The following is a 12,403-nucleotide window of genomic DNA, read 5'->3' as shown; positions in this document are numbered from 1 at the left end:
TTTTCAAAAATCCCATAGGGAAAAAATCCTAACTATATATACCTAGTGGCGACCGCCAGTAGGTAATATATATATATATATATATATATATATATATATATATATATATATATATATATATATATATATATATATATATATATATATATATATAACAAAAATAACTATAATAATAAAAAGTAACAAAAAAATCCAATTGTCAGTGGGGGGGAAAGAAACCTTCTTTTTCTTTTTCTTTTTTTCACTTAGGGTGGTGGTGTTCTAAGGGTGCGGGGCCCCCTAAGGCGTGTCAATGCCAGACAGGACGGGAGGGTTCCTCGGGGGGTGGGTGGGGGGGTTACAGGGGGGGGGAAACAATTAAAATGTCCTCATATGCCATAAGTCTTAATGTTATTAGGTTCAGCTGTTGTTTCAGGCCACCACTGGTACTATTTGATAAATGGCCCTAAGTACGATATCTAATAGTAAATTCCTTTCCTGGAATTTGAATGGTTTAGGAAGCCGAAAGAAGCAACAAAGAGTTAGTGAATTCTTAAAAAATACTGAGGCTCATGTATACCTCCTACAAGAGACCCACCTGGAAGCAGAAGTATGTAGTCAAGTATTCGCTAAACTCAGCTGGGTTCAGGAAATTCTGTGTTCCAAGCAAAAGGGCTCTACTAGAGGGGTAGCCATAATAGTACGCGCAAATAAGGGAATCAGGGTGCACAACTGGGGAACGGATCAGTCTGGGCGGTGGCTGGCGGCAGTCCTCTCTATTGGTAGCTCGCGTTTTCTGTGTGCTGTTTATTACGGCTCTAACGAATATAACTCCGGCTTTCTTCAAAAGTTGGAGCAGTATATGATACAACACACAGTTCCAGCAATACTAGGAGGAGACTTTAATCTTATTTTCGATCCCTAATTAGATCGCACCTCTAAAGCTAAATATAAATCTCCAAATAAATCGCTTCTAGCCCTTAAGAACATAATGAAGGATTTTACACTACAGGATGCTTGGAGAGTTAAGTATGGTAACCTTAGGGAATACTCCTTCTACAGTAAAAAGTACAGTCAGTTCTCCAGAATAGATTTTTTTCTTTTAGACCAAATATTTCTGTCTGATATAGTTTCAATCTCACATATTCCAGTAGGACTGTCGGATCACTCTGTAGTCGAACTAAAAATTATCATTAAGGTTAGCCCTTCAGAGTACAGGTGGACCCTAGATAGAACCATCCTCCTAAATGACGAGATTAAAACTAAAATTAGGGGGAGCTTGTTGGAGTTTTTTCAATTTAATGATGGAACAGCCTCAGAACAAACAGTATGGGACACACTTAAGTCCTATCTAAGGGGAATTTGTGGCTCATACATGGTATTAAATAGGAAACTTAGGAAAGAAAAGGATATTCACGAGCTTGATTTAATTAAAAAGAAGGAGCAACAACTGCAGCTAGCAGCTCTTGAAGACAGAAATAGAATTTTGGCCCCTGAAAAAGAACTTTTAAAGCTACAGTCAGACTTTAAAGCTAGAGCTGACAAGTTGAGTAAGGATAGGTGGGAAGTGAGCAAGCTCCGTAACTTCGAATATGGAGAGAAGTGTGGCTCTTTGTTAGCCTGGAAGGCAAGAACGGAGAGGAGTAGGAATAATATTAGCTCATTGATACAGCGAGGCTCAGGGCGGCTTCTTACTGAAGATGCAGAGATCAGGAGTGAGGCTAGAAGTTTCATGGAGAAACTGTACCAAGAGGAGAATAGTCCGAGGCTGGAAGAGCTGGAAAAATGGTGGGCTTCGAGAGAGTTACCCCAGTTGAGCGAATCTGACAAGGCTTTTTTAGTCACTGAGATTACGGAGGGGGAGGTACGGGCTCAGTTGAAAAAAATGTCCAGGAATAAAGCCTCCGGCCCGGACGGATTGCCGAATGAGGTGTATAAAGACAATCTAAAAGAAGTCTTAACCCCATTACTGAGACTCTTTAATAAAATATTCCTGAAGGGGGAACATACACCAACCTCTTGGTCGGACGCCACAATTTCATTGATAGCAAAGCCTAATAAAGATCTGAAAAAAATAGAGTCATACCGGCCCATCTCGCTCCTCAATTCAGACTTAAAAATTTACTCCGGCATACTTACATCTAGGCTGGCGAAAATAATTAAGTCTATAATCCACCCAGATCAGAGGGGGTTTATACTGGGTCGCCAATTAAACTAACTCATGTTCCAAGTCATAGGAGCTATAGACATAGCAACAGAGAGGGGCCTGCCGCTAGCCATCGTCGCGATCGACGCAGAAAAAGCGTTCGATCAAGTGAATTGGTCATTCTTATGGAAGACCATGGCATAGTTCGGGTTCCCAGACATATTTATCGAGGGGATTGAGACATTGTATAGGGGTCCCCGGGCCAAAGTATTGGTCAACGGTGGCCTGACTGATTGGTTGAACATCTCAAGGGGAACGAGGCAGGGATGTCCACTGTCTCCTCTTCTCTTCGATATTTATATTGAACCCTTTGTTTGTTCCCTGAGACAAGATCCTGTATTTACACCATTTAAAATTGGGAACCTGGATCTTAAGACGGCTCTCTATGCTGACGACCTTCTTCTTTATACATCCAACCCGGTCGAGGCTATCCCCAGGCTATTCGAACTGGCCGAAGAGTTTGGCACAGTGTCGGGGTATAGAATCAATAAAGATAAAACCGACATAATGAGCTGGAACAATCCAACACAGATACCAGAAGCTAAATCAAAAATTAGGTATCTGGGGATTTACCTTACTAACAACTTAGAAGAAGTCTCCAAAACTAGTTGGCTAACAGTTGTAAAGGAAGTTAGGAAGCTTTTGACTAGATGGAACACTCTACCTCTTAACATCTATGGTAGAGTGAATCTAGTAAAGATGATAATCTTGCCCAAAATAACCTTCCTATTTAATTCCATCCCTTTAAACTTTAATAAAAAGGATATTTCAAATCTTCAAGGGAGAATCGGCTCTTTCATCTGGGCTACCAAGTCTCCTAAGATTGCCTGGAGGAAATTGAGAAGGGGATTGAAATTGGGCGGGCTGGCTCTCCCTGATTTACTCCTTTACTGTTATGCCTTTCAGTTCAAAAACATCAGACTCTTGGCAAATAAGTTGGACTCTACATCGCATGGTAGACTATTTAGGGCTATGTTATCAGACCTGCCGTATGCCCCCGATTTTTTCCTTTACAAATTTGGAGATCAGAAGTTTTTTAAGAAGGTACGTCTGAAGCTCCTGTGAACAGCCTTAATTATTTGGCAATCAATACGTAGAATCCTGGACATTCCTTACTATCATCATCAGGCCCCAATATGGGATTCCCCAGGTACACCAGAGTGCCTATTAGATCGGCTGGCCCTCCCACTAAGATCAGCTGGCCTTATGAAGTGGGGGGACTTGTGTAATAACTCAGTACTACTAAGTTGGGAATCCTTGTCAAACCTTACTGAAGGCTGTATCACAAGATTCAAATTTTATCAACTATCTTCCTGGTGGGGGAGGCAGTCTTGGGTCAAGGATGACGAGAGCCGTATTTTGGAATATGTCAGTAGAGGGATGGGACTGAAGGGGGAGGTTGCACTTTGGTATAACATACTGGTTGGAGCAAAAGACAAGCTAGCAGCTGAAATCATTAGGCTTTGGGATAATTCTTTAATTTGGGACCCTGGTGAGATGCTAAAGGTCTGGACGGATTCTTTTACACTTTCCCCAAAAATTATAAAACCATCTAACCTAAGAAGAAACCACCTGTTCACGGCATACAGGGCTTATTGGACTCCAGCGAAACTCTCCAAGATCTCAGCAGAAAATTATTTCTGTCCCAGATGTGGGTTTCCAGCAGCAGATGACGGACATATGTTTGTGGACTGCCCTGAAATCGCTGGTTACTGGAGACAGGTGTGTGGGTTCTTGGAAGAGGTTGTGTTATCACCAATAATCTGTAGTCTCAGATTGATTTTCTTCCGTCTCCCACAGGATTATGACATCAGACATAGTACCTCTCAGTTTATTTTTTACGTTATTGTTATTGCCAGGAGGGAGATATGTAGGGAGTGGAAATCGGTAAACCCGCCTAAATTTGCTGACTGCTTAAGAAACATCATGGCAGTAAGTTGTCTAGACACAATGTGCGGTGGAGAAAATACCATCAAGGTCTGGTCGGCATTTAAGGTATGGTGCGAAAAATAATCCTAAATGAGTCCAATGATTATGCCAGAGGTTGAGTGGTCCTGTCCTCCCTAAGGGGTAAGCTACATCGAAACTGGGAGTTGGATTTGGAAACAACCTACCTCTGGGCGATCTCTGTCGGCTATCCACAAACTCCAGGGCGGTAACAGCTAGTTTGTGTTAGTGGCCCAGAGTAAGCCTATCTAGAGTTGACACTTTCTGGTGGCATATATGAGGACAAAAAAATGATTGCAATTTTCACCCCACCCAGGGACACTAAGGTTGCCTCTTCCACTTTCCCACCCCTCTCAAGGGCACTCTTCACCCCCACACTTACACTAGCAATCCCTGAGGATGGCTCACTGGTGGGGATCTTCTTTGTGCAGACAGCATCTCCCTTCTTGTGCCCTGGCTGATTACAGTCAAAGCACTTTCCTACCTCTGAGGGATCAAGGAACCTATCATTCTTTCCCTGATACCCCCTCCCTTTGCATTTAGGTTGACTTGGACTGCCCTCCTTGTTCAGGAATTTGTGGGTCTTTGCAGGACTCCTTCATGTTTTTTACCTTCTTTCCCCAGAGCTTTACCCTGGCGGGGGACCTGTCCCCCTTCTTATGATCACCCCCCTTATGCTGATTGGAAACCCAGGTTCTCACCCACTCATCAGCTGCTTCCCCCAGCTCTCTGGAGTCTTTCATCTTAGAATCCACTTGGTACTGCGGCAACTTCTCTTCAGAACAACATGTTATCTTTCAAAAACAACTGATAGAATCCCTCTTATATGTCTACTTTGTTACCAACATGCCAGCTTTTTAGTACCCGCACTGAAATGTCCGCAAAGTTCACACAGGACCATGTTATCACTTTCTGTGTGTCTCTGAACTTCATCTGTACTGTACTGGAGTCAGACCGCACTTTGTGACTAAGCATTTCCTCATGTGAGAGTAGTATTTTGCCTCATTCCCCTTCAGGATTCAGGAGCCTATCCCTCCCAGCTACTGGAATCAGTTCCTACAGAGTGATCCCAATGCTTGGGGTAGACCCCCCACATCTCCAGGGCCCACTAAAATGCAGTCAGACATTTGTAAATGTCATCCCCCTCTGTGTGCCTGGGTAATATACCCTTGCGAAGCTTGTGGTCAAACCCACCAATCCTGGACATCTCGATCACTTTATTATTATCACTGCCACCATTCCTTCTTGCTTTATTACACTCTCACCACTCCCTAGCTAATTCATATTTCCTCTCTTCTAGGAACTAAATCTTATTTACTGTTTACATTGTGCTATGTATATGCAATTTACCTGTTGCTATTTTGTTGCATAACTATCCTTCACTGATTTAAAGCGCTCTGATATCCGCAAGGGTCTTGTTCGTGCTCTATAAAACGTTCAAAATAAATAGCGCCCTTTCTCTTAGGGACATCCCTAGTCCTTGTGTGGGAAAAACCCTTCTTTCGCCTCTCGAAATCATGCACCTACTACTGGAAGCAATGGAGGAGGCATCCTCACCCTCCTAGATCATCCTTCTCCTCTTGAATCTCTGCAGCTACCCCAGTTCAGGCCTCCAGGGACTTAATCAACTCTGCCTTCTTAATCTTGTTGGATGCAGGTAGACCTATAGCCCTACACTGTACCCTACGCTCAGCCATCTTGAGTTTAATCAGTTTAGCTAGGTCCAGCTCCATGATAGTTTTGGGTCACAACATCTAGCAATCAGCCTTAGCACAATTTTGGAAAAATCAAAAGAATGGATTACAAATCAATTTAGTCTAACTTCCGATGATTCCAAAACTCAAAAATGTTGTTCTAAGACAATTTAGAGGATGTCCGAGGGTTGGGCAGAAACAGAAGGAAGGAGGCCGTATGTGAGCAATTACGAGATAGGATTTATTATAACAAAAAGGGATTTTCTAGGTTTTACACTGATATGCTTTCTAGAGTTCAGTTCACTCATAGATACAGTCCTTCATACCATCCCGTTTCATTCTGAGGTGTAGTCCTTCACACCGACCCTGTTTCGTCCAAAAGGGGTTGACAGTAGGATATAAGTGATTCTTCCTTTCCTTCTGTGTGGTTTGGCTGGGTTTCCCAGGTTCACCGCTCGTTGGGACTCGCATACATAGGCAAAGGAAAAAAAAAGAAAAGAAAGGAACAATGAGCCTGTGTGCTCTACTGGCACTGTTTGGCTACCACCACACCACTGTGCAATAGTGTTGCTGGATGGACCGTGAAGGGGAGGAGGCTTTGTTGCATAAAAGGAAAAAGTACAAGGAGTGTTTCAATGGACAATCACTCAGGTGTCACCCGTTCCGTGGTCCCAGGGTGCGCAAAAACAAAAATGCCACACTCGATGTGCCCCACCTTTCCCCCACTCCTAATCACTTACCTCTCGCTGCCGTGACTCTCCTGAGTTGCGGCAGCTCGTGCTCGTCTTCAGGGACCCACCAGTCTTCGCACCACTCTTCGAGAGGTTCTGATTCTCTTGCATTTCCTTCCACAGTAACTTCTCTTTAGGCATCTGTTCCTCGGGCGTCTGCTTCTCGTAGTTTTCTCCATACTGCCTCTTCTCCGCTCCCGAACACACCCAACTCAGGAGGTTCCTCCTCCGTTGTTATTGGCCACCAGCACCTTTCCCTTCCTGTCTCGGACTGAGACGCGAGCATCAGTCGTCCCCTGCAGGGTTTGTTTGCTCTGTTCTCTCTGGTCACTTCCTGTATAGTAGAAGGATAGTCCGTTTTCATTGTCGGCGTCTGCTTTCAGCTCCTGTCACCATCATTCGTCCCTCGAATTAATGGAGCCCTGGTGAAGGTACAGAGGTGGGGTCGGGACAATTGGTGGGATTCCCAGGTACTCCCTCACATCCCCCTTCCCTAACTTTCTTGTGTACAAGAAAAGGGTCTACCGGGTAACTGGATAGGTAGTCAACATTAGCTTGTTCCTTTCCTATGGATGACAGTAAAACAAAAGGGTTGTAGGGATAAGAACCATCTCAGAATTCTCTAGTTATGTCCCTTGTTTCTGGACAACCATTCAAGGGGTGCGTGATCAGTGTATAAGAGAAACTCTCTTTCGTCTAGGTAGTATCACAGGGCTTCAATGGGGATGAACGATGTTACAACGCATGCTTTTACATCGCATGCCTTTACAACGCGGTATTTACAACAAATACCATTACAACGCATAGTGCTTTTAGGCGCTGGATAGTGATTTATTTAATTTACTATTCCAACTCCAGTCCCCGTGGATAGTAGGGAAGGTGTTGGATAGTAAATTAAATATATTCCCTATCCTAGAGCGCCCCCCAGCGCAATGCGTTGTAATGGTTTGCGTTGTAAAAGTTGCGTCGTAAAGGCACTTCGTGGTAAAAGTTGCGTTGTAAAGGTTGTACACCCTTCAATGGCCCATTTGATTGCCAGGGCTTCCTTTTCTATAACGTCATACTGTGTTTCCCGTGGAAACAGTTTGCGGCTGATGTACAATATTGGTCTTTCCTGAGTATTCTCATCTGCATGGGACAGTATAACCCCAATGCCGCTGTCAGAAGCACCTGTTTGTAAAAGAAAGGGGTTGTCATAATTAGGACTTAATAAGAACAGTTTTGAAGTGATGAGGTGATTGAGGCACTGAAAGGCATAGAGTTCTGGGGATGGGCGTAGTCTTTCCACCCTTCCTGTATAATAATCCCTTTTTTTTTTAAGAATTGGGGACCTACAAGGTTGCAGTCTTCCTGCGGAGCTGACCTAAATGTTCTATCACGGTCCACAGTTCATTTTCAGTGTCGGTTAGGAGGATGGGAGCCCAATTCTTGTTTCTCTTATTCGCTGTTTGCGTCTTTTCCGGTCCTTTCCTATGGTCGACTCTGGATCGGGGATTTGAGAGAAATGTGCCTCCTTTCTGCATTCGGCTCCTTCCTTCCAGGGTCTCCGAGCAGATCATGAATATGGGGGTAGTCAGTTCCCAGAACCATTGGTTCAGGTAATGCCGGGATCAGACCCACAATCATAGACACAGGTTGATGGGGAAGGTGATGTTGAATGTCAAGAGTTGTTATGGGATATGTCTTACTGTCTCCATGGACGCATTGAATAGTGACAGCTACGGTGGTGGATGGGGCCCCTCCTGGAATGGTCTGGGGTCTCATTACTCTCTGTAAGGCCACCGTATCAATTAGGGCCTCTCTTGGCTCTCCATTGACTGTGACCTTTCTGTGGAAAGGAGGTGTGCCCTCCCCTGTGGAGCAGTACAGGGCCCTGGCATATCCTACCTCCATAGGTTCCACCTTCTGGGGACATGAGCGGGCTATATTTCCAAATCCCCCTCAATGAAAGCATTGGCGTCCTGAAGAGGAAGGAGGATGGGGAAGGGCCGCAGGCAAGAAATGAAATGAAAAATAGAACTTATGAAGCACGCGTACACCTACGGTTTCTTGGCGCTGAGGCAAAGTACCAGGAGCTAGAGTCACTGTTTCTGGTTTTCTAGGAGTATGATGAGGTCTTGTGGCCCTAATGGATGTGCTTCCACGATGTTTCCATGTGGTCTCGTCTCTGCCTTTTTGTAACTCCTGTGCTCAAAAATATGCTGCGGCTACCTATACTGCTTTTTTCAGTGTGAGGTCTGCATGTTGTTGCACCCAACGTTGTATGGGAGGATATAGCGACATAAGGAACTGTTCTAAGTAGATCTTTTCTAATATAATTTCCTTTGATGCCGTCAGCGGCCGTAACCATCTACCTGCTACGTCCTTTATCCTGTAGTAAAGAGCTCTAGGGTTTTCATGAGGGCCTTTCCGGAGATGGTGCAGTCTAATCCGGTAAGTTTTGTAATCTATTCCCATTCGTTCTAGGAAGCTTTTTTTAATGTCGGAGTACGGGGTTACCCCAAGGGGGTGGGCCACCTCATATGCAGATTGTAGGTCTCTCGATAATAGGGGTCCCAGGTATTGCCCCCACCTGTCCTCCCGCCACATGGCAGCTCTCGCCATTCTTTCGAAGTTGGACAGAAAGAAGTCTGGGTCCTCCCCTGGGACATATTTCTATATCACCACCAAAGGAGGGGCAATTAAAACCCGTGGTTGTCCTAGAACTTCCCCTAGATTCCCAATTACAGTCTCTGACTCTGTTGTTTATGGGTTTTATGCAGGGATTCTCGTTCGACCTCTGCCACCTCCAGGAACTTCCCCGTTACCTTCTCTAATCAGCCCTGGCCTTCCGCCTTATTGTTGACAATGGCCTCCATTTCCCCAGATCCCACTTCTGACACCACCTGTCGGAGGGATGGGCAGAAACAGAAGCAAGGAGGCCGTATATGAGCAAAAACTAGATAGTATTTATTATAAGAAAAAGGGATTTTCTAGTTGTTACACTGGTATGCTTTCTAGAAATACAGTCCTTCACACCGTCCTGGTTCATTCTGAGGTGTAGTCCTTCACACCGACCCCGTTTTGTCCTAAAGGGGTTGACACTAGGATAGAAGTGTTTCTTCCTTTCCTTCTGTGTGGTTGGGCTGGATTTCCCAGGTTCACCTCTCGTTGGGACTCGCAAACATAAGCAATGGAAAAAAAAAGCAAAGAAAGGAACAATGAGCCTGTGTGCTCTAATGGCACTGTTTGGCTACCACCACACCACTGTGCAAGAGTTTTGCTGGATGGACTGTGAAGAGGAGTGGGCTGCGTTGCATAAAAGTAAAATGGGCAAGGAGTGATCCAATTGACAACCGTTCAGGTGTCACCTGTTCCGTGGTCCCAGGGTGCTTAAAAACAAAAATCCCACACCCAATGTGCCCCACAGTCCTCCCTCCTAATCACGTACCTCTCGCTGCCAGAACTCTCCTGAGGTGCGGTGGCTCGTGCTCATCTCCGGGGACCCACCAGTCCTTGCACCACTCTTCGGGAGGCTCCGATTCTCTCACGTTTCCTTACACAGTAACTTCTCTTTTGGCGTCTGTTCCTCTGGTGTCTGCTTCTTCCGCGTCTGGATATTCCTCTTGTAGTTCTCCCCGCGCTTCCTCTTATCCGCTTCCAAACACACCCCCGTCGGGAGGTTCCTCCTCCGTTCTTTAAAAAAAAAAAACTTTTTATTGATTACAAATTAACTACAATACCATATGACTACAATTCCTTCGTGTCACGCCCATCACGTTTCTCCGTACAATAAAACATCAGCTATAACTGCACATTGATCACATTCGGAGTCGACAACTTCATCTGGCCTTGGTCCAGTTTCATCTGAGTCACCTTGAATCTGTATCTGACTCCATTAGGGGCGGGGTACAAATGTTCCCTCTTTAGATAGTCCAACTTCCCCATACTGTATATATGCCGCCCTTTCTGCCACCATACGCCGACGACACCCAGCTGATACTCTCCCTCACCAAAGACCCAGCCACCGCCAAAACCAACCTACAGGAAGGGATGAAAGGTCATCGCAGAATGGATGAAGCGCAGCCGCCTGCAGCTGAACTCAGACAAGACGGAGCTCCTCATCTTCGGACAATCCCCTTCCGCCTGGGACGACTCCTGGTGGCCCTCTGCACTGGGCTCCGCGCCGACACCCTCGGACCACGCACGCAACCTGGGATTCATCCTGGACTCCTCCCTCACGACGACCAAGCAAGTCAACGCCGTCTCGTCATCATGCTTCAACACCCTGTGCATGCTCCGGAAGATCTTCCGATGGATCCCCACCGAAACCAGAAAGACGGTCACCCAGGCCCTCATCACCAGCCGACTGGACTATGGAAATGCCCTATACGCAGGAACCACCGCCAAACTTCAGAAACGACTACAACGCATACAGAACGCTTCCGCACGACTAATCCTCGACATTCCTCGCCACAGCCACATTTCCGCCCACCTGAGAAACCTGCACTGGCTCCCCGTCAACAAGAGGATCACATTCAGGCTCCTCACCCACGCACACAAAGCGCTCTATGACATGGGCCCCGAATACCTCTCGTTCTACACGCCCACCCGCCAGCTCCGGTCAGCCAGCCTCGCCCTCGCCACCATCCCACGGATTCGCAGAACCACCGCCGGAGGAAGATCGTTCTCCTACCTGGCGGCCATAACATGGAACTCCCTCCCCGCACACCTACGAATGACCCATGACCATCTCTCATTCAGGAAACACCTCAAGACCTGGCTGTTTGAGCAGTAGTAGCACCCCCACCCCTTTCAGCGCCTTGAGACCCTCACGGGTGAGTAGCGTGCTCTATAAATGTTTTGATTGATTGATTGACCATAGCCCCATCTATATCTCCATACCACTCTCGATATGCTGGACCGGTCTGGGATCCCCAGTATTTGGCTATGTTTCGCTTGGCGAACATCATACCTAATGTTGCCCAATCTTGTGCTGCGTGATTAGGGTCAGCCGGTTCCCAAATATTTAAGAGACACCTCCTGGGTTCTGACGGGACCGCCCCTCCACTAACCTGTGTAATGGTTTACATAATTGTGTCCCAGTAGGCCGCTATCTCTGGGCATTCCCATAACGTATGGTAGAAAGTACCAACTGACCCACATTGTCTCTGCCTTCCCTAACTTGTGTTGAGTCACTCTTGTGTAGTAAATGCGGGGCAGAATTTTTAATTGCACTAACTTCAACTTGGAGAAAATTGCTACTTTGTGCGGAGAGGAGAGTGCCTTTTGCCAGTCAGTACTCAGTACCATCAAGGTCGCCTACCTCTATCTGCCACTTTTCGCTGAGGGATTGTGTGGGATCTGGTTCATTATTAATTATTTTGCGATAGTTGAAAGAAATTACTTTTCTGTTCATATACTCTGCCAGGAGTCGATCTTCTAAGGGGGAGGCCTCAGGGAGTGTAGATCCCGCCGCGATCGCTGCTGTCGGTGCATGTCTCATTTGAGTATATCTGAATATTTCCGTGGGTGCCAACTCGTATTGCTCTTGGAGGCTAGTGAATGGGACAACTTCGCCTTTACTCCACGAATCATCCACCATTGAGATTCTGATGATGTCCCAGCACCAAAAAAACTTTGCTGGCGCTGAGTCTGCCTAGTCTCTGTGTTTCCCATAGCGGGGTCATCTGCATTATAACAGCGTCCCATCGCAATTTTTTGAGAGCTATGTGCCATATCTGGACTGTGTGTACTGTTGGCCCCTTTTTTTTAAAAAGAACAAACTGTAATGCATTTTATTGTGCATACAACATACATCTGTGAAATAGCAGTGCACATGGGTCTTGGGCAGAAAATGCCACCCT

This window comes from Lissotriton helveticus, chromosome 2_1 (assembly GCF_964261635.1).
Source record: "Lissotriton helveticus chromosome 2_1, aLisHel1.1, whole genome shotgun sequence".
Taxonomy (NCBI): domain Eukaryota; kingdom Metazoa; phylum Chordata; class Amphibia; order Caudata; family Salamandridae; genus Lissotriton; species Lissotriton helveticus.
The sequence above is the reverse complement of the archived record's forward strand: the minus strand, read 5'-3'. Positions refer to the sequence as shown.